Source organism: Anas acuta, chromosome 11 (assembly GCF_963932015.1).
Source record: "Anas acuta chromosome 11, bAnaAcu1.1, whole genome shotgun sequence".
NCBI classification, from domain to species: Eukaryota; Metazoa; Chordata; class Aves; order Anseriformes; family Anatidae; genus Anas; species Anas acuta.
The window spans coordinates 12,049,466-12,077,401 of record NC_088989.1 but is presented as its reverse complement, the minus strand read 5'-3'; the positions used below and the strand labels follow the sequence as shown (position 1 = coordinate 12,077,401).

At 47.5% G+C, this 27,936-nt stretch overlaps 1 protein-coding gene and 1 long non-coding RNA gene across 2 annotated transcripts in view; both read right to left on the bottom strand.

The window, feature by feature from the left end:
- Positions 1-27,936, bottom strand: part of SEC61A1 (SEC61 translocon subunit alpha 1) — a 327,869-nt gene that overhangs the window by 4,308 nt on the left and 295,625 nt on the right. The window lies entirely within an intron of this gene.
- Positions 344-25,977, bottom strand: LOC137862424 (uncharacterized). Its single transcript, XR_011100264.1, has 6 exons — positions 25,725-25,977; positions 16,062-16,259; positions 15,453-15,568; positions 10,479-10,726; positions 8,930-9,073; positions 344-4,242 (listed from the first exon to the last, which is right to left on the bottom strand). It is a non-coding gene; the product is annotated as an uncharacterized lncRNA (long non-coding RNA).

Sequence of the window (27,936 nt, the reverse complement as noted above, 5' to 3'; positions counted from 1 at the left end):
TTGAAGACAGAGGCAAAGAAGGCGTTAAGCGTCTCTGCTTTGCCTATGTCATCGTCTGTGAGGAGACCTTCCCTATCAAGGAGCGGCCCTATGTATTCTTTCGTTCTCCTTTTTCCATTCACATATCTAAAAAAACCCTTTTTATTTTCTCTCACAGACACAGCTAGCTTCAACTCTAGGTGTGCTTTAGCCACACGAATTTTCTTCCTATAAACATGAACAGCATCCCTGTATTCTTTCCATGTCACCTGGCCCTCCTTCCAGTAGCGAAACACTCTCTGTTTCCGCCTAATCTCCATAAGAATGTTCCTGGTCAGCCACGCCGGCCTCCTGCCGCGCCTGCCTGACTTGCGATATTTAGGAATTGCCTGATCTTGTGCTTCTAGGAGGCATCGCTTAAAGAATGACCAGCACTGGTGGACATCAAGGCCTTCAAGAGCAGCTTCCCAGGGGACCTTGCTGACTAGTTCCCCGAGCAGCCTGAAGTCCGCCTTCCCCATATCTAGGGATGAGGTTTTGGTGGCACTTTTCCTTCTGTCACCGTAAATTTTGAACTCAACCACTTCATGGTCACTATGACCGAGGCGGCCACCAATCACCACATCTCCCACCAGACCAGTCACAGGACTCACAGACCAGCAACACCCCAGTCACAGGACTCATCCCACCACGTTTTGCTTATGCCGATGATGTCGTAGTTGCGGGACTGGGCCAGGACTTCGAGCTCATCCATTTTATTCCTCATACTGCGTGCGTTCGTGTAGAAGCACTTCAGGTGCGTCTCCTTGCACTCAGCACCTTGTGGATCTAACCAAAGGACCTCACTGGCACACAGCCCCTCTGATTCTAGCGTACCATCCCTTAGGTCTTCACCGGCGTGCCTGGTTTTAGCCCCTTCCCCCTTCGACTCTAGTTTAAAGCCCTATCTATCAGCCCTGCCAACTCCTGACCAAAGATCCTTACCCCTCTCCGAGAGAGGCGCATCCCATCTGGTGCCATCAGGTGTAGCATAGACCTTCCCGTGATCAAAGAACCCAAAGTTCTGCCGGTCACACCAGTCTCGAAGCCACGAGTTTATGTGAACAGCACACCTTTCAGCTTCAATCCCCCCTATCGGAAGGACAGAGGCAAACACAACCTGCGCGCCTGATCCTCTAAGTAGTCGCCCCAAATCCCTAAAGTCTCTTTTGAGCGCCTTCGGGCTTCTCGTTGCTACTTCATCGCTACCAGCCTGAAAGACCATTATCACCTAGCTATCGACTGTCGTGAAGAGGTGTTCGTGTGGGCAGGGGTTGCTCTCCGCCCTTCCTGCTCGCCCTGCCTGCGCGAACTGCCACAGTAACTGCCGCGCCACTCCCTTCTGACGCGCCTCGCCCTGTTTGCCCGCTCTGTTCGCCGCGCTCCCTAGGGGCAGCTTTTGAACGGCCGGGGAGGGGGCGCTGCTGGCTCCGCCTTCGCCTCGTCAGCCTCCCTCACGAGGGCTGCCGGGTCCTGGTGGCTCCCTGAAGTAGGCTCGATGCCGGAAAATGGGCCCTGCCCGGCCCGATCCCCCGCTCCGCTGCAGAACGCGTCTGCCCCGGAGCCGATCGCCTCGGCAAATGGCGGGGCGATCACCACCCGGAAAATCATCGAGAACGGGCAGGAGACAATAGAAGTGGAAGAAGATGGCCATTTGAGGTCTGTGACGATAAATGGAAGAGAACACCTGAAATTATAACGTCCCCCAGCACGTGCATCAACTGCAAGCTGTGGGACATGCCCTCATTGCTCAGCGGATGGGATCTACTCTGAGCAGTATTAATAAATGCTGAATTCATGACACAACCGGTGCCAGCTTCTCAATGGCCTGGAACAAATACTTATCATAGAATCATAGAATATCCTGAGTTGGAAGGGACCCTTAAGGATCATCAAGTCCAACTCTTGACACCGCACAGGTCTACCCAAAAGTTCAGACCATGTGACTAAGTGCACAGTCCAATCTCTTCTTAAATTCAGTCAGGCTCGGTGCAGTGACCTGACAGGTAAAGATAAGAAGTTATGCTAAACTAAGGAGGGGGGCTGTACTAACCCGGTGTAAGGCGATACACACTGCTTGTTCACTAAGTAGGTACAGTAAATACAAACAAAAGAACCTTGCTGGTTTGCCAAATAGACCAAGTTAGCTAGTAGAGATGGGCTGGTTGGTGAACAGGTAAGGGAGCTCTGTTGCAGTCTACAGGCTCTCTTCCCACCCCTTGAAGCGGACCCTTTTGCCAATGTTGAAGTCTGCTGGCTGGAAGAATAAAGACTCTTGTCTGACCCTCATGCACAGCCCTGAGGCTGAGTGAAGGCTGCCCTGCCTTTGGGCACTGGCACACAAGGGCCGTACTCATTGGCAACAGATTTTGTATACGGGCAAGGAAATGGGGGAGGCTCAGTGGGTCAGGCAGAGTCCAGCAGAGAGGGACTGCCACAGGAAAAATAAAACAAAGGAAGACTTCAGTGAGGAAGAGGAGGAAGAAAATGTTGTTCCTTAACGACCATAAAAGAAAATGATGTGTTTCTTGAGAACGCCCTGCAAATTACGACTGGAGACCCCTGTGTAGCTCAGAGGCTGAAAGCGAGCAGGGAGAAGGTGAATTTGGGTCTTGGACTGGGACAACCTATGGTCCCTTTCTGCTTGGAGTTGTTCAGACAAAGCCAGCTAAATTCAAACCATGAGCAAACAGATTCCAGGGGGCTCAATTTAGCTCCCTCTTTGTGCAAAGCTGGATGCGGGGAGTTAGATGGTACTTTACCATCCTCATTGTCTTGCTCACAGCTGCAAGAGCCAGCTCACAATGCATTTCTTGCACAGCCTGGCAGCATGCTGCTTTCATCCTCCACTGAGCTGAGGAACGCGCTCCCCACGTTTCCGCCCTCCCCTGTGCTGACATGAACCACTGAGCCTTGTTTCTTGCTTGGCCAGATCACCTTAGGCGTTTAAAATCCTACACGCCTCTCATTTTTGGTCCCACGCTACGTCCCCTTGAGTTTCCCAGCTTGTCCTGCCCATTGATGTCTCCCTGGAGAGCAGAACTAGCTTTCAGGGACATTTTCACTGTAATCCAGATTGCAATTGCTGCCTGTGTTTGGGCAGGTCTTTGCATCTGTTTCCTCTGCTGTAAAATGGGAATAACAGACTCCCGTGCTTTGAAGGGGACTGTGAGGTAGGGATATTCATAAAGGACTCCCAACACTAAGTTAAATTTGCCAGAATACTTTATCGAAACCTTTTACTTTTGAAAAGAAAAACATAGCACAAATTGCCTTCCTTAGCAAACTGATGCCATGTTCAGCTGAAAAAAAAAAAAAAAAAACATAACAAAACTGCATTTGTTATATCAAGGACTGTTAAGTCCCTGTGAGACCCTCTCCCATGAGAAAAGGGCACAGCACTGAGAGGCAAGAAGCCTGAGGACACGGTGGGTTCACAGAGGGAAGCCAGCAGTGATGGGAGCAGGGACAGCCAGCGGGGTGATCCATGTCTGCTCCTCCATGGTCTGAGAGCTGTAAGGAGCCCTGCAGGCACTGGGACCCTGGGGTTCACAAAGAATTTCTGGGTTTGGTGCAGGCAGATGATGATTTTGGTCAGAGCAAACAAGTAAACACTTCTACCAACATTCCCTATGTGGACACTGTGCTTGTGTGTGGTGGCCATTTGAATTTACCTTACATTACTTTGGAGGAAGTTCAAGGTTTAAAAAAAATGCACATTTTGGATCGGAAGCTGAAACGGTCTTTGATCAAAATAGCATGTTTTGAAATCTGGACCAGAGTTGAATTCCCAGCTCCACAACCTTTTCAGCTTGCTAGGGCTGAAGCTTCGCTTCAATCTCACCCACTAATGGGATATTTTTGTGCACATCCAAGATTTCTGATCTGTGATCAAGATACGCAGATACATCTAAGATACATCTTAGACCTGGCCTGATTGGGTCATCAATTCCCTCCCTTGCAGCAGTATGTAAGGCAGCATCTAAGAGTGAACACTTCCTTTTCTCATCCCTTGCTCAGATCGCTTCCACAACCTCTTGCAGCAGCACAGAGCTCCTGTGGCAGCCCTGGCAACTGCACACACCAAAACTTGCTGTTAGGAATATGGGAACAGGGGTCAGGAAGAGACCCAAGCTTGCTCACCCAGTAAGTGTTGGGTCCTGCAGGTCTCTTCTTCCACATCTCCCTGTGCACTGCAGGCCACAAAACACCTCTCAGCACTTCCTGCAAGCAAAAGATTATAGATTAAAAAAAAAAAAAAAAAAAAAAGGAAAGAAAAAAGGGGAAAAAAAGAGAACCATAAAGGGCTGGTGGTAAGAAAGCAGGTCAGACTGCATTATCAAAGTTCTGCATTCCTGCCATAGCAGAAAATCTGCCAGGTGTACCCAAACCATCCATGGAAATGGGTTATGCCCGTGTTACAAAAATAAATTAACCTCAGCAAACCTTTCAATATAGCCTTGGAAGTAAACCCTTGCCTGTCCCAGGACAGGCTCTTCCAGAAATACACCTTCCCTGTAAAAAAAGCTGTGTTTTGGGACCTGCGAGGCCAGCAGTGCGTCCTTCAGGGGCATTCACCGAAGGTGCTCACAGGCACAGCTGATCCACCAGGAGGACCAGAGGCTCTGGTGGCAGAACTTTTTCTCAGCCACCGCAGGCTGTAAGGGGTTGGTTTCAAGCACCAGCTCTGCTTGAAGGGAGCGGGTTGGAGCCACTTGGAGGGCTCCTGCCCGAGGGCAGCCCTAGCCCCAGGCGCCCAGCCCTGGCAGCAGCAGCAGGAGCGCGCAGCGGAGGCGGCTCGAGCCCGGCCGGCAGCCGGCTCGGAGAGACTGAGTCATTATTTTATTAGCAGGCCCCACAACTACTTTAATGTGGGCTTAGGCTGCAAAAACAAAAACATACATAAAAGCATTTGGAATTACTTCATAAAATACTAAATCACAATATTAACCGACTGACCTTTGCTCTATACAGACCTGCTAATTTTAGCAATTACAGCCAACAACTTGAACATATCAAGTGGGCAACGGTTTAACAATAATGACATCTGCTTGGAAAATCCAATTATGTCTAAACATCTTTAAATCCCCACTAGGGGATACCTGCTTTCTTTTTGCAACTGTTAGTCTCTGCCTAATAGGATTTTAAACTCACAGCCTGCTGCACACTGCGGTGGCGGTGGCCCCACTCCCTGGAGTGGCAATGACGGGACCACGAGCACATTAAGCAAGGAGTGGGTCTCTCCTCAGACACTGATGGAAGCGGTTTGGTTTTCTGACAGCCTAATCGGATGGAGGGGTGCATTAACCAGATCCCTTCACTGCCCCATCCCCCTGCAAATACTGCTCCGAGCTGGGCTCGGCAGCCACCAGAGCCCTTTGTGGGGGCAATGAAAGCGAGGTTTCCTCCTGCGAGCTCCTTCAGACACAGACCAGTTTTGCCTTTTGGGCTGACTTCTGTTTCTCTCCTCTTCCCATCTCTTTGCTCCCTTTTTCCCTTCTCCACCTTCGGCTACTTAAACCCCTCACTGCTGCTCCCTGCTTTGCGGGTGAAGCTCCGAGACTGAGATCTGTTCCCCTCTGTAGCAGGAACCCCAAAAAGACAGCAGCTACATGGTGGCTTTTGCAGCCATATTTCAGGCCTGGAGGTTGTTTTTGCCAAGAAGAGTGACGTTAAATGCAACTGGGACCAGTGAGGAAGAGCGAGCACGAGGAGACCACCCAACTCTCCAACGAAGCACCCCAATGCAGAGCAGCATCCTCCACCACAAAGCCAAGGGTCCTTACCCAGCCCCCAGTTGGGCTTTGCAAACCCCTGGATTCCCCTGATCTGGCAGCAGCCCCACAGCCCCGCTCCCGATCACTCAGCACCCCAGGCTGCAAGGCTATTGTCAGATATTTGAATCAAGATACAAGAACTGAATATTTCCGTCCCTTCTCCTCCCTCTCCCTCCCCGGCCAGCCTGGCTCTCTTCTGATGGAGCGTGCAACAAAATCACAATCACATGTTTGCAGCAGTAGGAGGCCATTGGCATGGAAGCGGCTGTGATGTCACTACAAACATTTCCACCCTATCCCATTTCTCCAGAACAGTCTCCGTTTTTATGACCCCATCCTGAGATCTGCAGGAAATCAAATTGTCCCGGTGCTATTTTGAGCGCTGGTGTCATGGCATCAATATACAACGATGCGGTGTCAAGCCGGAGAGGCTGGAGCACGCTGCCGCGGTGTCACAGCCGGTTTGTTTTGTGCAGCTTCTCTGGCCTGGATCGCAGCCCTGCGGATGCCAGGCTCGTGCTGGGACCGCTCGGGACACGCACGCCGTGCCGGCGGGATGCAGGGCAGCGCGGGCTCGCAGCCACCAGCAGCTCCTGCACCCTGCCGGGGGTCACCGGCTCGGGCAGGGCAGCACCGCGGGGCAGAGCACGCAGGCACAGCACGCACGGCTCCTACAGATGATGTTTTTCTGCTGGGGGTGTGTGGGAGGGAAGAGAAGAGCACGTCTGCAAGGTGCTTGCGAGGGAAGATGGCTGGGGGAGAGATTTAAGGGCAGGCAGACACTGGCAGGGTGCCCAGGGCAAGGAGCTCAGCCATTTGGGCAGCAGCCATCTGACCAACGCAAGGCAAGCAATGCCCAGCAGCTACAAACTCTCGTCTAAACTAGGATTTACCATGTAAACAGACTGGACCATGGGTTAACCTCCCCTGTGTAGCCACCTGAGATCTGGTAGGAGGTGTAGATCCCACGGAGCTCATGAAATGTTTCTCCCATGCTGTCCTCTGACACATGAGCCGCTGCAGACTGGAGCTCTCCCTCGTGCCATCAACTCACAGGGAAGAATCAGGCCCTGGGATATCCCCTGGCAATTAAGCTGCAGTGCCATCCCTACCTGACTCATCCCCTGCACCCAAATCGTCTCTTCTCAAAGAACATCAGATCTAACACCAGGCGTACACAAAATGCTCCCAAACTGAGCTCTCCAACAGAAGCAACAACATCTGCAGCAAAATTTTATCTGTTGGCCAGAGAGCTTGTCTTGGAAGAACTTAAGACAGCCTGCAGAGTCCCCTGGAGCAATAGCAGGAAAAGGCACTGGTTTGACTAAAAATGCAGTGGGAGAGTCGCAGTGGAGGCCCATAGCTCCAAGCAAGCGGGAGAGCATGGACTACGTACCAGGAAGTGTAGTGGGAACACCTCAGTTATTTGTTATAAAGAACAAGATGACCCCATATGTTCAAAGATTTTGCGGGCCACAAGGGCAGAGCTTCTGATGAAACCCCTCCATCCTCAGCTGAGCCTCACCAAGACTGGACGTGACTCTTTATTTACCTTCAGCCGTATCTTCTAACCTCATTGCGTCCAAAGGAGTCAGCACGGAGACCAGACAACTGCTTGCTGAACTCCTGCGTGGGGAACATGAGTAATTGGAGATAGCAGCCCGGCAGACTCGCAGCCTGGGCCGACGCGTCAGTTCCCACGAAATGGCCGGGCCATTAGTCATCTCCTCTCCACAGCTTTCATTTTCAAGCCCTCCTTTATCTTCAGCTATGATTAGCGCTCAATTGCATTCACCTTTGGTCACCCTCCAGAAGGCACCAGGCAAAAGAGCTCGTGGGACTCGAATACCACCCACTTCTGAGGCAGTTCAAGAAAGTTCTGCACTGTCTGGCGCCGGTATCTGCTTCCCCATCTTCCACGGGGCTATGCCCTGCAACTCGCTCTTCATGGCACAGCTTTGTGCCCTTCCTTCCCCAGGCGCAGACCTCCCCAGTGCCCTTACAGACAGCTCCTCGCTTTCCCATGCCCTCCATCCCTCGGCATCTTGGCTCGCCGATGCCAGCCACCCCCTCCAGCTCCTCTGCCTCCCTGCTTTACCCTGAAACTCCCCTCGTCTCCCTCCAGAAGCCACTTGCTCGTGTTTTCCTCCTGCTTCGGATGCCGCACCCCATTAATAAATAGCTGCTCCAATCGCTCAGCTGAGAACCTGGCCTCTTCCCACCATCCATTACAAGAGAAAAACCCTCGGCAGTGCTCAAACAGCTGCAGGATTGGGCCTGGCAGCACTGGTGACTTGGTGAGGGGCGACATCAGCCCTACAGAGACAAACACCAGCATGCTCGGAGTGAGGAGCCCATGTGGGGTGATGATTTTTTTTCCCAAAATCTTTTTTTTTTTTTTTTTCCAGTTTTATTATTCCCTCTCTTGTGGTTCCTCCTGCTCCCGGAATGAACAGGGGGGTTTTATTGCTGGGGTTAAAAAACACGAATTTGCATTACATCCTGGCTCCCGCTGTAATACTTCAGTCTTGTTTCTCTCTCGTCCCCTCTCCAGAACAACTGATGCTATCACAGCCTGATTTAATTTCAAAGACGGATTGTGATTTGGCAGTCGGGGGAAAAAAAAAAAAAAGCCAAGCTAATCAAAAGTCACCATCTGCTGCGTTGCCATGGGGATATTCCTCCCCAATAAATGTGCTCTTTGCCAAAATCACAGATAACAGCACTATAAAGGGTGGGAGGTGGAGGCGGGGGGAATCAAAGAAAGAAGTTCCAACACTAGGGGGGAAAAACGAACGAGAGAAAGGAGGGAGAAACAAGAGACAGAAGAAGTGGGAGAGAAAGGAGCCAGGACTACTGAGGAAAAATGACGAATGGACCAACTAGGGAGAAGGAGGAGGGAAGCAGAGACTAACAAGCAGCTGAGGGTGACAAAGTGATGGAGGGAGACAGACAGCTGGAAAGGAGGAAGGAGGAGAGACACCTCGAGACACTCTGCTGTGTGAGATACCAAAACAAAACAGGCAGAGATAAGGGAATTGCCCTCGGAGCCTGGGCTCAGGGGAAAGGGAGAAAACTGAAGCATCAGTGAGAACGGCCAGGGTTGGTGGTTGGAGCTCAGGAAGAGATCTTACCGCTGTTTGCATTGCAAAGTTGCTGAAAATAAACCTCTGGATGGGATGGGTGGTGACACAGGGGGACGTCAGGGTCAGGTCCTGCTCCGCAGCACCCCAGACACTGCCAGGTCCCCGTGGTCGCGCTGCTCCTTAGCACCGGGCCTGGCGGGTATAAATACAAATAAATCATCCGGAGCTGAGCAGCTTTGAGCTGTCCTGCTTGAGATGGCAGAGGGGCAGGGGCTGGATGTTAAACAACCGCTGCTGCTTTCTATTTCCCCTTGTGATACTGGTTAGTGACTTGGGGTACGGAATATGAGGGCGAAGAGCGCATCCGTGCAGGGGGGTCACTGCTGTCCCCGGTGCTCAGCGGGGACAGGCCAGCCTCCTGCAGCACCGTGTGCTCCAGGGTGGGCACGGGGCAAGGCGGTTACCCAGGGAGAAATGGGGTCAGCTAACCTGGAATGAGTAAAAGCCGTCAGATTTCAGGTCGCAATGTGCTGGCTGCCCCCTGACCCTGCTTAGAGCCTGCCTGTGTGTGTCGAGTGCCCCTATTAACCCCCAGCAGCTAACGGAGATACGGGAGGCAGCCCGCTCGCCTCCCCAGCCCAAGCAGGAGCTGAGCGAAGGGGTCACTTAGCACCCATGCAAGTAGGACGGGATGAATTATTCTCTACAGAAGCATCACTGGCCTTTTTCTTCCTCCCATACTGGAGAACAAACCCCAAATAGATTACAGGTTGTATGAATTCTTTGCTTAAAAAACAAAGTCAAACAAACAAACAAAAAAAACCAAACAAACAAAACAAACCAAAACCCAACAACATCAACAACAAAACCCACGCACAACAACCTGAGTGACTTCTGCATGAACTTGTTTTGTAATTCAGCACTGGGGCTGATAAGAAACGGCCGCTGTGTGTTGGCTGGAGGAGCACAACCCCACGCTGCCCATCTCTGACAGGAAAAAATTTATGATCAGCTCTTCCCTCTGCTCCCACCTCCTCCCCACATCGAGAGATGGTGTAAAAATTGCAGGTCTTAAAACAGAGTGTTGGGTGTTTGTCTCTGCGTGAGCACTCCAGAGTGCTCACTGGGGTCACACGCGTATCCTTCTCTGCAAAACCTTGGAAATGTTTTCTTTTGAAGGGGCTAAAGGGCCTCCCATTGCACGACTCCAGGAGCTGGGGTTTAGCAGTGTACCCTAGCACAAGCAATAATGTTTGCTGAGCCTATGTGCATGGAAAGAGGTAGGGGGCTGGAGAGAATTAATTTAAAAATTAGAATGGGAGCTATTGAGTAACATTTGTCATAGCAGTTTTAGTGAAGAACATAGACTCTGGGTCCTCTCAGCTCAAGTGGCCTCGCCTGCACGAACACAGCCCGACAGGCTGTCATAGCAGCAGTTTCTCTTCCCAGATCCCATCCTTGCCCATGCCCCTGCCTCCAAGAGCCCCCAAACACTTCTCCCAAGCCAGGCAGCACCTGGGGAAGCAGAGCTGGCCATGGCAGCAATGGGGCTCCCCCAGATGCGGTGTCTCCCCTCTGTTTGCATGGTGGTACTCACCTAGGGCTGGTGCTGAGAGAAGATCCAGCAGTGTGGCCAAAAGCGTCCTTGTGTTCTCCATGGATGTAGGGCAATGCCCCTGGGGAACCCTTCAGGCTTGTTCTCCACATGGGATGGCTCTGTTGCTTGGACCACGGGTAGCCCCCAGCTCAGTCATCCCCCAGCAGGGTCCCAGAGCAGGAACAATGGTAGAAATGAGCTGAGATGGGAAGAACCCAAAAACAGGAGGAGAGAAGGCACTGGAGAACCTGGATTAAAAATAATACAAACACAAAACCAAGTGACACAAAAGGGAAAAACTCAAATAATGCAAGGGGGAGAGGGAAAAGAGTACTCTAGAACAGGAAGGGTTTGTGGGAGAGACAGGCAGGAGACAAAACCACACAAAATGGATCAATCCTTCTGGATAGCATGAGCATCAGGTGCATAAACACCCAGATTCAGCCCCTGAGAGCTAGGTAGGACAGAGGAGTTGGACAGCAGATTGATGGAGCTAAGAAAAACAGCCTCTGGGAGGAAAGGTCCCTTAAAAACAACCTGGGACACGGAGATTAAACAGCACAGTGTGAGGGATCGTGTACCGTAGCCTCCCTTGGCACGGCCAGGCAGCCCAATTGCCACTGTCCCCAGTGGAGCAGGGGCCTGGTCCCACATCAGCTCCTGGGGAGCTGGTGGGGAGAAGGACGTGAGTACAGCAAAGGGCTAAACCAAGCAGCTCCGAAGGAACCAAACCCCCATCTCCTGCCTCCACCACACCTTGCCTCCCCCTCTCCTCTCTTAGCAGCACAGCTCCAGTGAGAGGAGGGACAAAAATGGGGAAGCGGTGCAGATTTGTTTAAAGTCAGTGAATTTTGTTAAACAAAACCTTTTCCTATTCAGCCGGCCTCTCACTACTACTTTTCTTCCTCCCCACCCCGCCCCCAAATTAAACAGCAAATTATACTTATCAAAGAAAAAAAGGTAAAGAGAAATCTGAAAGGCTGCGAGAAACCTTTAATTATTAGTATAGTGGCATGAAAAGCTGTTGAGCCCCTTAGAAACGTACATGGCCAATTATCAAAAAATATAAGAGATGCAGAAAGAAAGGTTTGTCTAATAAGTATGAATCGCGGGGCCATTTAGAACATCAGTGTTAAAGCATTAGAGTTAAATGGAAAAGTAAAAAGGGGCTGATGGTTTTAACTATTTCACAGGAGGACAAGAGGTTGATACTGATAAGACAAGCAGTATAGTGAAGTTAATTATCTGCGGCCCTTGGTGCACAAAGCTTTTTGAGCTGGTGATTAATAGAGATAAACCATTCAAACTCCACATTTCTAAGGTGAATGAAGATGGCAGAGGAACCGCACAGCCCCAGCATACTAACTAACCCGGCAGCGGCGGGCGCTGGGTGGCTGCGTGGCACCCCGCCTGCTCCCCCTCCTGCGGCGTGGCCGGGGTGGTTGGGAGGTGACCAGATGTCCCCAGCACCTCCGGGTCTTTGCTTTGGTGGAGATGTTTGGGGTACATTCTCCTTAATTAGGAAAAAAAGAAGGTCTTTGTGAAATGTTCCCGTGTTATCTCTTGGAGCGAAGCTACCTGGGGGAGGTAATACACGCGAAGATTTTACTCCGTGCTGATCAGTGCTTACGTGAAACCCTTCTTGTGCTGCGCTAGCTGCTGGCAGCAGGCCTGCTTGCCACCAGGTACGCGCAGGGAAACTCTCCTTTAGATTCTCATCCCACCACTCAGCCCAGCTAGAGGCTCTGCTCCCTCCCTGGACCAGGGGTCACTGGGGGAGATGGGTGGTGAGGGGTTAACAGTGCTCAAAGAAGGCCCGCATCCTAGGCATGAATTTTGCTTGATAATCACAGTGTACCTGCACAGATGATGGGAATAAATTAAGTGGTCTGGTGCTTTTGTGGAAGCTGGGAAACAAAGATGTGAAAGCAGAAGGATTGAATCAGCCCTTCATCTTTCCGAGGCAGACAAATCAGGCTCCATAAGGTTTATCATGCTCGAGTCTGGCAGATAAGACCTAAAAAATGGAGAGCCTGGATGGACAATCAAGAGGGACAGATCCTGATCTTACAACATTTTCAGACAGACCTCCAGACCAAAGCAATTCAGACATGCTCCCATGACAGTCCTGGCCTCCACGCTCTGCGATTTTGGTCAGACATTTCTCCAAACCTCCTGGAACTGAAGAATTCCCTGGCGATATCTGATGCTTCCTGCTGGCCCCCCCACCCCGATGCTGCAAATGCTGGGTGTCTTCTTCCGATGTTTCTGTCTGAAGCCCAGATAGAACAATGAAGTTCAGAGACAGCACTGAAAAGTACCGTAATCAAAAAATGGACTGTATTCCTGAGCTCCACGAACGACTCAGTGCTTAGGTTTCTGGTTCAATTTGAATTCTAGGATGACTTTGGGGTTGGCTGTTATTTTCTCCAAAGTAGTTCCCTTGTCCTTGATAAGTTTGGAAAGGCATCTAAACTTCAGCATCTGCAAACAAAAGAATCTTATATTTTTGGCCAAACTAAATTGAATAAATTTTGTGTTTGTTAATTGCATCCAGGCCAACCTAGTGCAGGGCCAAGTTTCAGCCCAGTGGGATTTGCACATGGCCTGGATACAAGCTATTGTAAATGGGGATCCCTGAAGGAAAAGCTGACAGATGGTGATTCTAAAAATGTTTGTCAGAGCCAGCCTTTGTGACACATAAAACCCATAGCCAAGGGGGTCCCTGAGTTTGGGAGATGGTTCTGAACTGTGTGTAAGGCCAGGGAAGTTTGTTGGTGCTGCAGAAATTTTACTGGGTTCCTCTCGTTGTCAGCCAAACCCATTTCTGCTAAGTCCTCTCTCTCTGAGTTCTGGTTATTTGGATGAAATGAAAACTGGATCAGTGCTGCACCTGGTTTTCCAAATGCACACGCCAAAACCACTCTGATTTCCGTGTTATAAAGTGGGACCAAAGACGAACATAGTTCATCGGAGCTGTGTGGAAATGCTTCTCAGCCAGTCCCACAAACACAGTTACAATCCGACTCGTGCTTCAGCATTTTGGTGATGGCATCAACACCAAAACGCATTAGCCAACCTCCCTGTTAGTACTACTATTCTTCTAACTCAATGACTGCATTCAAAGCCTGGACTAGAAAAAGTCTCATGACACACCACATGTAAGTGGCAGACAAGGAATAATTTCTCCTTGCCATTCTTTGACCAAGCACTGCAGACCCAAATATTTCCAAAGCATGGAAGAAAACATCCACAAACAAATTTCCAGGCTTGCCCCATTCACAAAAGCAACATCCCAAGACACCACCAAGTTCCCAAGGGGCTCTGCAGTGAGCATCAAGCTTTGCAAGGCAGATTCAGCCTTAGAGACAACAGGTTTCTCCCTTCCGTGCTCATCCTAGTCAGTGTCAAGTTTCAGCTGTTGTTGAGCAAACGGGTGTAAGCAGCTTGATGCAAGGCATCAAGGGAGAACCATAGAAGAGGATGATGCCCCAGGAGTCACCTCTGCCTGATAACTCCCTGGAGGGAGGCTGGAGCATACCTGGTGCAGGTCCAAGGCACACCAGTGCCCAGCTGTGCAACCGCCCAGTCACCTGGAGCCGGCTCCAGGAAGGCAACCCTGGCTCCAGGAGAGGTTACAAGGCTCTCACAATCAAGTTCAAATTACACATCAGACACATGCTCCCATGAGCAGATTCTAGACACCAGCTGGTTATTTTCAGATAGGAAAAGTCTTTTCTCACCAGCACAGGTGGTGAGGTTGGAGTCCCCAGAGCACCAGGAGCGCACGGCTATCCCTGGAGGCTCACGTACTATGCAGCACCAAACCAACCCTCTGAGCACCATCCACGATCCCCTTTCCCTCTGGGGAACCAGTGTGTTGTACCACAGCAGAGGGGATAGATAGCGTGGAGCTCTCCTGACACCCTCACAGGGGATGTGCAGAGCCTTGATGCCACTTGGTGGCACATTGTGCTCCACCGCACCCATCGGCCGTAGTTGTTTAGTTGTTCTCCACTGAATGTCAGCTCCATGCTTGGCTGTGCTGGCTCAGAAATTTTGAGGAAAGAAAATAGCATCTTGGGAGACTGCTTTCTAAATAAACAGCTTTTCTACATCGCTCTCCTCATCACTATTGCTCTAACCAAACCACTAGACAAGTCCAGACACCCTGTTAGCTCCATCAACAACTGGACAAATCATTTGGATCAAATTATTTATTTAATGAATTTGCTTTTACGCTGCAAACAGCCAATAAGAAGTCTGCAATGGTTTGGGTACGCTTTTTTTTTTTCTTTTAAATTTTCTGCAACTAATTTTTGTTACTGGCATCACTCATTGCAGCATTTGTCATCTGAAAACTGGAAATTAAATCCTTCATCTGAGCATTTGTCATCTGAAAACTGGAAATTAAATCCTTCATCTGAGTGAAATTACCTGTCCTGGGGTTGCTTACACGCATTTAGTTGGTCAAAATTTTAGAGAAACACACTAAAAAGAGATTAAAACTGACCCCCTATCCCTTAACATTTTCTACCATTAACTGATTGTAGCTGCTGCCACCCATGTCCCTGTGTGTGTGTGTATATATATACACAAATAAATATGTACACACACAATTTTGTGCATGTACCAGAATATTCATGGAAAGTCGGCACAAAGAAGAAACAGGCAAAGCAAACACATTTACTGTCACTTCATGTTAGATAACTATTTTATGACAAGGCGTGTTCCTCCTCTTACGTGTTCATAATTGTAGGTGGAAAATGCAAGAAATAAGAACTTACCTAAATGATACCCTCTACAGGCATAAATAAGCAAAGCCAACAAAATATTTCAACCAATAACAAAAACATATTTAGGGGGAAAAACAAAACAAAGAAAACATGAGAAATGGGCCATTCAAATCCTTAACTTCAAAGAAAAGACCACATTAAACAAGAAAACCAATCTTTCCATCTCATGGGAACTCACCTTTTTGAACTCTGATGGAACACAAGGCTCCACACCGTCCTTTGGCTCTTGCCATCTTGCAAAAGAACATATTTCCCCCAAATCAGTGTGAATTCATTGGGACAGGGAGGGTGTTTCTCCAAAAAAAAAAATAAAAAAAATATTAAAAAATCAAATAGGCAGATTTTCTTCTAGAAGCTCATTTTGTTTAAACTTCTTTCTGCACAAGACATCTATTTTGGAGACGTTTACAAGGAGCACTACACACGCACAGCCCTGTGGCAATGCTCACTGCTGCGTTTGTGGCACATGCATTTGGGGGTTGTTTGGGATCTGACCCTGCAAAAGAGAAGGACACCCACAAGTTCAAGGACATGTACCCGGGCTAGAGCATTTTATTTGAAGCAAGAATAACTAAACACCGTGATTTTGTCAGAGTGGTAATGGAAAGGCATAGGGAAAGTCAGCCAAAGTGTCCAGCAGCGCCATTCTGCCCCAAATACCAACAAGATTTTTATCAGGGATAACACAAGCCCTCCAAAAAAATCCAGTGTTGCAAGTTTGCTCCTATCTAGCTGACTGCCTGGTTATGCCTTGCGGGCAGGACACCGCTCCTGAGCAAACACTTACCTCACCTACCATTTTTGGTGGGCTTGACTTGATCGCACTATTGCAAAGGTCATTTATTAGCTCTTCTCCCTGTATTTTTTCCTGCCCCAAGTCTTTGCTCTGGTATGGCCGATGGCACTCCCAAGGCAGCCATGAAAAACATCCCAATCACCTTGCGCTGCCCCATTATGGGAAGGTCTTGCTCCTCCACTGCCATATCTGGAGAGGAAATGATATAACACAGCAGTGACGTCTCTGCGAAGATAAAGTGTTACTCAAAGTAAAGTCAGGCTGCTTCATGTTTCTGCTATTTATCTCCCCTGCTAGCCATTTGTTAGGAATTTATGCATGGTCTTTAGTCACTGTTGACTCACCTTCTCTCGGTTGCCTTTAATCACTCTTCTTACAGCATGGGAAAGGTGAAGATCTACTCACAACTGGAGCAAAATTGGTTAGGAGAGCAAACTGATTAGGAAAACACTGCTGGGCCATTGGGCACTTCTTCCTTGTGAAAGCCGTAGCTCACACATCCTCCTCAGTGGGACCGGACAGTCTTCATCCCCTCTCCCACTTCATTTTTCTAATGGCTCGTTATTGTTGTGCAACAGGGTGGCATTATAAAAAAGGGGCTTTCCTGTTTTTCAAAACAGGATAGTCCCTGTCCTGAAGTACTAATGCAGCCTGGAGAAACCCTCCCTAGGCATGCTCATGCTATAAAACCCCGCTGGTTCAAAGGAACTACCCACACGCCCAAAGGGCAGGCTTTGAGCACCCTGGCTCGCATCAAGCACTGTGGCTGTCCAGCACCTTCCATGATGAAAGGCTTTTGGAGAACAAGCTGTAGATGTTTCTGGAAGTGCCAGAATTACGGAATGTTGTAAAATAGCAAGCAAAGGACACACAAAAAGCCCGCTCCATCACAAAGTCTCTGGTATAGACTCTTTTTTTTTTTTTGAGTTGTATTTTACTGCAACTACTGATGATAACTCATTATAAAGCCCTAATAAATTTGCTGAATGGCATTTTTTTTTTTTAACATAGAAATCACGTAGCCATATGCTCAACTCCACTCCTTCTCACTCAGTAAAGTTAGGCACGTACTTGGCATTTCCAGACCCAGGGTCTGAATTCAGACATGACAAAATACAAATGCGCATGCAAGTGCACAAAAGGGTAAGTGGCTGGTAGGAAGAAGGAAGATGGACATCAAATGTATTATAGAGTTGCTTGGTAAAAGCTGAGAGAGCGTTTGATGAATTTTTACATAAAAAGAAAATGAAATCTTAGTCACAACTCACTGGGACATTTTATTAAATAGAATAAAGCTTAGAAATGAGAGAACTTTATAAAAGCAACTTCCCCTCCTCCCCCGCCCTTCTGACAATGGCGGGCATGACCATTATTTTGCACAGGTTATAAAACACAGATTGTGAAGATGTAGATCACAGCATGAATGGTTTTCAAGTTAATGGCGGGTTTCAAGTTATAATAGAGATTCACTTAGCTGCTATTTGGAAGAGATTTGGTGGGATCACTTGAAACTGTAATGATGAACTGTTTGATTATTTCTGAAGTGCCTAAAGACAAATTATTTTTTGCTCTAGGTCTTCATTTTCTGTGATGACATTATGACGATCAGATTTCTCCCACTTCACAATACCGTGTCTGTTGCTAAAAACTGAAGCATCTTCTAAGCCTACAATAAAGCTAATTTGGTTCCTGATATAACACCATGAGCTTGCACCGAGTTGTACAAAATGGATGAATTTGATCGTATCTGCATAGCACCCATAACTATCCCTTCTCTTACATACCAGCAAATAGTATTTTAACTATATGTGTGCATACATATACAGAAACATACGTATGCGTACAACATCATCTTGCATGCCCAAACCAAGTAGGTGGTTTGTTGAATTCTTATAGGCTCTGCTTGCAAAGTTTTCCCATAAAATCCAACATTATATTTCAAAACAAGAGACAAAAGGAGAGACAAAAGAGAGAGAGAGAGAGAAACCAGCACTGCTGAATGTATATGGAGCCTGGACTACTTCATTTCTGTGTGTTGAAACTAATTTGTTGCATTATGTTTCTATCTCTTGCATGTCCACATTGCCACAAGGTCTTATTTTTACAAAACAGACCCATCATTCTTTCCCACAGGATGAAAACACGGTTAAATACTTGCTGTAAAAAAACCATTATGTGATGTGCTAGCCAAATGATACACTAATACTCCGATGTAAGTGCTTTTTTGGCAACTACTCAAAGGAGCAAAAATCACATCGTTTTCAACCCCAGTGATGATAAGATTACACAAAAGAAAGCAAAATATACAAAATGGGTTGATGATAAATATTGTACAATAAATGGAGAATAAGCCGGTTTTCTTGCTGTCACACCCTTTGCAGTTTTCTGCAATTTTTCCATCACTTGAGGCAGCCACACCAATTATTTCCATCATATTGGGTGTCCCCTGAAAAAAACCTGACAAAAATAAGGATTTGAAAGATTCCTTTTCAGGAACTTCCTCCACCAACTATTTCCTCCTTTTCAAATGGGGCTTTCAGAAAGGAAGTGGTGGCCAGCAGTAACATTCCCCACGGGAGGGACCCATCTTCCCTTCACATGTGGAGAAGCGAGAATATCCTCTTATGAGGCAGAGCAGGAAAAGAAATCATCCTCTCATCGGCGGTGTATTCCGACCGGATAGGTGTCTGGTGTCCAAGATGGTACCTTCTGAGGAGTCATTTCCAATTGGCTTCAAGCCCCACGCTGCAGACAGACAGTGTAAAGCCCATTGGCTTATCCTCTCCCCTACTTATTTCAGTTGGAAACAAATCAAGACGTGAACTGAAAAAATAGCTACCCTTAATCTTCACCCAGATCCTCCACTGCAGCGGAAAGATTTCCTTACATCCTCAGCGAGGTGCTCAAATATTTCTCCCTGTTGCTAGTGGGCACAGGGGTGGTGGAAATGCTTCTTGCAGCCTTTCACCTTTTTTTCCCCCCCAGTTTGCAAACCCAATTTCCTGCTGTCTGCATATTGCCTTGCTCCTTGCAAACGCTTGCTAGGAAGGTGGAAGGAACCATCCCGAAGGTGGCTGAGAGCCGGGGCTGCCCGGGGAGCCAGACGAAAAGCAGGCGCTCGCCGGCGGCCCCGCAGCGGCGTCCCTTGAGCACAGATGTTTGCAAGGGGGGGCACGGAGAGGGGCACCATGCCGGAGGTGTGATACTGCCCTGCACGTTTGCAAACAGCATTTAGCGGAAGTCGGATGACTATTTATCGCTTTCAAAGGGAGGCGAGATCGGCTGTTAGTGCTCGCAGGATCAAATGGGTAAATTAGAGGCAGAAAAGATCGCCGTTCAGGCTAATGGGATTTACACTCTCAAATCAAGTTACGTGGATGCATTATAGGGAGTTCACATTGAGGGGAGCCAATTACCCCATTAGCACTAATAGGAATTACACTAAGGCATCACGTGAGAAGACTCATGCAAAAAGATCGCAGCTTTCCCTTGCTTATTAGGGATTGTTTTGCTGAAACAAGGCAATAACTGATGGAACTGGATGTTCAGTCTTGGCTTCATCCAGCCACTTCATTCATAAAGCCATGGAGGGATCTTCCTCCCAACGAGCTGCTACAAGGGCTCAGCTCTTCCATATCCACCGCAGCCTCTTTTACGCAAACAAATTCAGAAACCCAGGAAGGCCTTCTGCTGCTAAGAAAGCCATGGTAGGAGACGTGCCTTTTATCTGCAGCTCCTTCTGCCTCTCAGAAGCTGCATGCTGGCCTTGTCTCTGGTTGCTGTTGTTTATTACCATCCCTTCACTGGCAAGTGCCCAGTGGACCCATTTATTCCCTGTGCAGTGCACAGAGGCATCTCAAACAGATACCTGTAACTCCAGTGATGCTTCTTTAATGAAGAAAAGGCAGCAAAATTAAATGCAAGTGGCATATTACCACACTTGTTTTAAATTGATATTTAATTAAAAAGTTAATTATTAATTAAGTTTATCAATTGCACATCAGTTGTTCAATAGAAAGGGGCTCATTCATTTAATTATCTGCGTGCAACCGATAGTATATGCTTTTTAGCCAGGCAAGGTTATCTCTGCATCTCTTCTAATTTAGATCAGTTTAGCTTCTAATCTATCGAGAGTGCTTCCTTTTGCGAGCTTTTGATTTGATCTATAAATGTTTACTTACAGAACTGTTAGGTATTAGAAGCTGATCAAATAAAGGGAAGAGCTGCTCGGAGCTGCATTACGCTCACCAAAGGGCGCCGGTGGCGCTCGCTTGCAAAGAGCTTCTCGGGGTTTTCTTTAACAATGCGCCTGCCGTAAAAGTTTCAAAAAAGATAAACATCCACCCCGAAAGTATGTTAATAGCCCAAACAATGGGGAATCTTCAAAGGGCGAGAGGGGCCGGAGAGCAGAACACAGCGGCAGCTGCCACCACCGCCGGGCGAGCCCCTCGCCGCTTGCGCCGTGGAGAGGAGAGGACCCCAGGGATGGGCCGTGGCAGGGGTGCTGGGTTCAGCCCAGGGTGGAGGGGAGACGGTGCCCTTCCTGGGGGCCCCATGATCAAAGAGACAGCCTAAGGCTCCAGCTCTCCTTTCCCCCCTCACGCGGATCCTAGGTGCAAATCAACAGCTATTTATGGAGGGGGGTTTGGATGCCCCGTAGTAAGCCGTGCAGTAAACACCTCTGGTGCTTGGATGGTGTAACGGAGGGAAATGTCCTGCAGAGGCTGCGACTCCAACAGTACAATCTAATAAACTACTTTGCATTTGTTTTAACTGCAATCAGGGTGCTGTTCAGTTTCTATTAAAAGTAGCGCTCAGTACATGTATTTAAGTAGCTAAAGGGTCCTGGCACATCAGCATGTTATCAGGGACCAGACCTCCTAGTGCCCAGGATGCTGAACAACGGTGAAATTAAAAAACTGAGAGTACTCAGACCTTGGAGCATTACAGCAGGCTATACATAGGCACTATGGAGCTAATTATAAACAACCACCCTCCCAGCCACTGGGGCTACAGCCCCCCCAGAATGGACTGCAGCACTTGCATCTCCCTAAATATTTCTAAATATTTCTCACATCCATCGCACAATAGAAGCCTGTCACACACAGCCACCACAACATACTCTCTGCTCCAGTACTCCACAGTCTAGCACACAAGACAAAAAATATAACAAACCGCAGAGGGTAAGGTGAGGAAAAGGTGGGAGAAAAAGATGCTACAGAGCAGTGATGGACTGCCTTGAGGGGGCAATGCTGAAGCAGATGTGTCCTTTCAGAGCTTAGTTAATCAAGAAAAGGAAATGTATCACAACAAGTAAATAGCTACGGCACAGAGGTTCATATAATTCAGGTGAATACCCAGAGTCTGCAGCTTGTATTTGATCTGAAGACAACAAGCCCAAGGCTGTCTCCCATCTCCTGAATGAAAAGCACTAAGGGGAGAGGGCTTTTAAAAGGAAGGTAATTTACAATGCAATATTGCCGGGGGTGGTGGTGGTGGTGTGTTTGTACAACTGGAAAGAGGATAAAAGAAATCTCCATGAATAGTAACTGTATGTTTATAGATGGGTGCTTCGTTGCCAACTCCGCATGCAATGTGCATTCATCTTCACCAGATATTCAAGTGGCAGGACTTTTTCAAGCAACAATGTTTATAGAAAATGACTGTTTTGAAGCTTTACACACTAGAATTTGAGGAAACTTAAAATTTACATTTACAAACATCATCAGTCACTCTATCTGACAAATCAGAACAGAGGAATCTGGCTTAACTGCTATAGATGTGCAGCAAACAGCAGTCGGTTTCTCCAGAGATTTGCTACATCAGTTAAAATGAAAAATTTATCATGCATCTACTCCTAGATACTCTGAGAGAAGCCAAACATATCAAAGCACTCACTCGTGAGGAATTATTTACACCAGCCCTCTTTCTTGACTAGAGGACAAAACTGGAAAGTTTCCTCTCTGTTGTATCACCTCATCCAACGTGGCAGCAAGCCAGGGGACACTCCTTTCCTTCAGTAACAGGCCTAAAGAGGAGATAAAGAAGAGCTTCCATATGGACATAAGTTATCAATGAAGATGTCACATAAGCAAGCAGCTCTGAGAGATGGGGAACAAAAAGCCAGTTTGTTTGTTTTTCAAGGTGCCACTGCACAATGAGATGGTTGATAAAGTGAGAGTTTTGACTGGAGTTTTTCCACAGCTGGGGGAGATCAGAAAGCCCTTTGCCTCCCCTTGACCCAGCCTCCGCTGAGGATCGTCCTCTGCTGTTTGGTAAGGAATGAATTAACACTACAAACTTTTTGTAATAGAGGTGCTAATTCAGTCTGTCATCTCCGTTCAACCATCTACTCTCATAAAACCTGTAAGAATTTTGTATCTCCGAGCTCTCTAGACTTTGTGGCCAAGTGCCATTGAAAAAGTTACTTGGGGAAGGATTCAGAGAGATGCTGGGCTGATGTAGGACCTCACACCATTTGTCTTTTGTTTTTTTTCTGTTGAAAAAAACACAACACCTTAGGTAATTTAAATAATTTCTGCATGAATCAAGCAGTGGGGTGTCGGGGATTAGGCTATTGCTTTGTAAGGTACAAGACAGCAACCACCCCCTTCCTTCCATCTCCAGTGCACGTAAACATTAATTTAAAAGAGCTGCGTTCCTCTAATCTTATGGCCCAAGAGGGTCAACACTTGCCTCGCAAAGCGTTACCTCTGGGTTTCTGCCCCAAAGGTTGAACTTCTCCAGCTGTCAGCAAGCAAGCCAATCAATCAATCAAGGACTGGACCTTCCACGCAACACTTTGATTAAACCTTTGGCTTCCAAGCTGAATCTTCTGTGCCCATCTGTAGTCCCGGGCTCCACTGGCAAATAAACGCAGAAATGCCGCTGGGGAAAGCATGTTTGTGTGAGATTTCCAACCCAATTTTGCAGACTCAGATGTTAGGCAGTTTAGATAAGAGGATGATTAGAGGTCTAAGCCTTAGGTTTGAAATACCCAGACATCCTGGAACCACTGGTGCAAACCCCAGCAGGGCTGACTCAGCCCTCCAACCTCCTGATGAAGATAAAGTGAGCTCCATGCAGAAGTGTGACTTGTGAATCTCCACCAGCAAGACCCCACTGGAGCTGAGATAACGACGGTGGTGCCTACAGCACAGAAGAGGATTCGTTATGCAGAGGAGGCGTAGCGTTCCGACTTTGTCCACGCCATGGCTCCTGCTGCTGCTCTCACTCTTGGGCTCTATCAGAAGTGATTTATAGACCCTAAACTTTTCTAGAGTTTTGCTCCAGCATGCCTGGTGTGCGTGTACAGAGCCTTTCAGTGCTCCTGGCAAAACGGCAGCCCTTCTTTTATCTTTCTGTTGTGCTACATATTGACCACTTTGGAAGAGCATTGTATCAGTATAGCTTGTGACTCACGCTTAGAGAAAAACTCTACAGAAGCATACGATGTTGTTTTTCTGTCAATTAGTTCTGTGATCCAATCACTTTTATTTAAAAAAATAAACCAAAGCCCTAAATCTCTGGAATGTTCTTCACATTAACATTGGGTTTGCCAAGCACAACTACCCAAAAGTTATCAGCAAACAACTTTTAACAAATAATCTGAACTAATGGATTTAGCCTTTCTTTTCCCTTCTGTTACTGGACAATTAGCCAGCATGACACAAAATTCCTGCACGCATTTCCTCTTCTAAGTTATTCATAATATTTTCCTTTAATAATTCACAGAGTACTTGCAATGAAAACTTGCAATTTATTCTTTTGTGCGGCGTTCTGAAAATTAAGCCAAGTGATCGGGGCTCCCATGAAACAAATTTAAGAAAAACCACCCAAACTCTGTTAACTGTCAAATATAGCATTGAGGACTGATTTCACAACTAAATATATGGTTTGAAATGTAATTTAGAAAAGTATGGAAACAGCAGAGCTAATTAAACTTTTGCTCCCACTAGTATGCATTATGACTCAAGCATTCACATGGCAACAAACCTACACAGGACACACGTACTTGAATATTTTCGAGTGAAACTCCTCAAACAGACATCGGTACAAACCCAGTCCCACTTTGTCAGTCTTTGTCCCATATCAAGACCAACAGATTAATCAAATCAAGCCAGGGCAGCAGATATTCAGTTCTATTACTCAGTCCAACACAAGAACAGTGGTAGGAAAATTGTAACTCATCCTCTCTCATTCTCCTGTTCACACCATAGCCAACTGGATGATGACCCATTGGCACCTCCACCCCCAAAATGCTCTCCAGCAGAAGGGGGGGATGCTGTGCTCATTCACGTTCTTTGAGCCAAAAGAAGTCTCCCCAAACTGCCATCCACAAAATCCATGTAAGTAAATTAAAAACAAGACACTTGAAGAAGCGGAAGTAAGTGTCCTGTTTTCCTGGACTTTGTGTTCCCATGGCTGAATTATCCTGCCTCTTGAAGGGTACAACTGTTATGCACATGCTGTGATGGAAATTTCTCCAGTTGGCTGCAGCCACAATGTCTGCAAGAAAATATCTATCCCTTTCTTTCTCTCAGATTTTTTGGAAGATCAGTAAGACTGCTTCTACACATGGAGAAGCTTTTATTTCAGTTGAAATAATGATTTGGTTGTCTCTCCTCCACCTGGCTTTTTATTTTCACCAAATGTAACAGGATTGTGGTACCTTTGAAACGTCCACCCTCCTGTCACTTTTCATTGAACCTTGCAGTTTGGCTCCAAAGTTACTGGGGGAAGAAGCGAGGCCCATTTCTTTTGAGCTGAAGCTAAAAACATACAGAAGCCATATAATGTAGACAGAAAAACAAAATAACTTAATGGAAGCCTTAGATTTCCAACTAAAAGTGCCCACCTTCTGTTTTTTAATACCATGCAGCCAGTATTTTCATTCTGCTTTAGTCTGACTTAAATTGTAACTCCCTTGGGGCAGCATATTTGCCTTTCTATTTGCTTTTAAAAATGCCCTGCATGCCCAGCAGCTCCAAGTATAAAATAATCTCTAGTGCTGCAAGGAGAAAAGTCTCCACAAAGACGCGCCTGAATTTTGTAATGAAATTGTCTCCGTGTTGAGATGTCCTGGTGCACAAACATTTCCTCGACAGGGTTTCGCTAGGACAAATACTTGCTTTTTGTCATTTCGTGTTTGAATACACATGGAGACTGCATCTGAGCTTGGGTAAGCATTCACATCAGAAGCAGCTTTGTAAGTGAAACTCGCCTGCTCAGAGAACAGAAAGAGTGATTTTCTTGACCCATCCCAATTCGGCAATAAAATTCAAATGTGGCAAACCAGACCATCCAGGCTTTTATTTTTCCTTTCTTTCTTTCTTTTCTCCATTTCTCACCCCTCCCTTTTTTTCAAAGCAACAAACATTTTGTTGAATTGTTCTAAATAATGACAACATTTGAAACCACTTCAGTCTGTTTAAGATCTCAGGGGGAAAATTTGGTGAATAAATGACTTGGGATAAATCAAATCATTCTGTTCTAATAACTGTGTCTCTCACTCTCCTTATCTTGATTGCTGTCCCTACTTCTGCATGCCCCCACGCCTCCATGGCCAAATCCTGGGCATTGCCCCTGCCCTGCAGCCATCCTTTCCACCCGTCTCCAGTGTTTGTCCCAGCCCGGTGACAATCCCTGACCCACCTCCTCTCATGAAGCTGTCAGGCTACTCCTGCCTTGTCTTCTATTGCAACTCTTTTCTCCATTCGGTTCCCAGCCTCTGTCCACAGTCCCGCACACCCAGCTGCCAGACGTCTCCTCTCACCACCCTTTCCATCAAGGCCACTGCACGTTGCACAGCTCTCTCCAGTGAGAAGCCCTGGCTCCTTTCAGCTCTCCATTCCTCTTCTCCTCTTAAAAAAAAAAAAAAAAAAAAAAAAGGAAAAAAAAAAGGCAATTTCTCACACAGGCACAACCCCACCATCTAGACCAGTCTCTGCACCTCACTGCAAACCCAACCCAGAGTCCACTTCTTCCTTTCCCTTCCCGTGCTCTTGGTTTGACACAGTAGCCATATAATTTACAGCAGTCCTTTCCGATGGCCTTTGGATACTGTTAGCATGGGAAACGTGGCCCAGCATCGTGCTGCCTCCGTGCACCCGTGTCAGGGGTGTGCAGCGGGGTCTGAGGAGTCAGGAGAGGTCAACCCTTGGCTTGACCTCCTAAGCCCATCTGCCTCCACGCAAGCAAAGAGACAAGCTCTAAACGTGTATTATCTTTTCAGGACATTTGTTTCAGGAGCGAGTTGCGTTAAGCAAAGGTACGTCAATTGATAATAAACCTGCTCCACACTGTCATTTGTGGGTGATTTGAAGAAAAACAGACCATGTAATCAGGTCTAAGGGGTCCCTAATACCACAGACGCTGGTGCTGTCAGCTATAGAAAATAATTAGAACGTTATCCCTGTGGCAAGGAGAATGTAAATACATCTAAAATACGACATAATGACATTCTCCTCTGTAAGCCAGGGGATCTGCTTCAAATAAAAGGGCCATTAACACAACAATTAAAGCCGAGGGGGCTGGTGAAGTAGGGAGCCGGCCTGGTGCAGGGCGAGGCGAGCGAGCGCCCAGCGTAAATCTTTCGCCATCCCAGCCAGGAATGTGACTATTAGCCCTCTCATGACCCGAGGGCTTCCCAATAATGCATCTGCTCTCTGTCAGGGCCAGGATTTCGTAACGTCCTCCAGCACAAGACGAGGGCCAACTCCACGGTGCGGCGCCAAAGAGGGAGTCGGCGGGAGCAGGGTGGCTCCAGGCCGGACCTTGGACCCCGTTCAGCAAAGCACTTAGCGCACGCTGTGGGGACGCGGCTCGTCCCAGCGAGGGTGGCGGGGCTCTTGGTGTGCTTGGAGGTGAGCACGGGTGGGCTCTGCTGAATCAGGGCTGTCCTGGCTTACCCGGGGCTGGGCCCGCTTCCAGCTTCAGCAATTTTCTATTCCCGTGGGGGTCGCACCCCGCGGTGTTCCCGCTGGTGAATGTCCTCATCGTGAAACGGCAGCTTGGGAACCTGTGAGACACAAGGCATGGAGAGGGTTGCAGAAATTTAGGCAATTCAAAGGATATAACGTCCCTCTTTCCATGGTCCAGGCAGCAGAAGGCAGATGGTTTGGACAGGCTCCAGGCAACAGACATAATATTTCCTAGAAGCCCTATAAGAAATTTACAGAAATGATGGACGAATGCTTGGAGAGAACAGCAGGTTCAGTCCGAAGGAGGAGCAGGTGAAGATAAAAGCCCCAAACACATCAGGAACTTTGATGTGGGGCAAAGCACACCTTGCGTGCCCCTGTGGGTTCAGTTTCCAATTCTGACAACTCTTATACAAAAGAAAATTATCACTGAGCTGGCAAAACCAGCTTCTGCAATTACATCAGGCTCAGACATAAGGCTTCTTAAAAGGAAGCTGAGAAGTTAGGTCACAAACACAGATTTTATTTGTTCCTTATAAAGATAGAGGCCTCATCAGGGCTCAAAAGACATTTATTTATTTAAGTTTGGTGACTTTTTGTGGTAAATGTAAAGTTTTGTGTATCCAGTGGAAGTTTGTGAATGCCAGAAAACAGGAAATGAAACCGACCTGCTTGCACAGGAAAAGAACGGTGCCAAATTCAGTCCTTCGGAAAGATCTGTCAAAAGTCAGTTTTATTACAGCAATCCCCCCTTTTCAGTTCTACTCACCCTTTTCAGAGAAGGACACAGCAGACACTTCAAAACAAAAACAAAGCCAAAAAAAAAAAAAAAACCTAAAAATTTTGCCTTTCAGTCACAATGCTTCAAAAAAACCAAGGTAACATATTTCCTGTACCCTGCTTTGGGCATACAAAAATTAATCCCTGCTCCAACGGTAATTAAG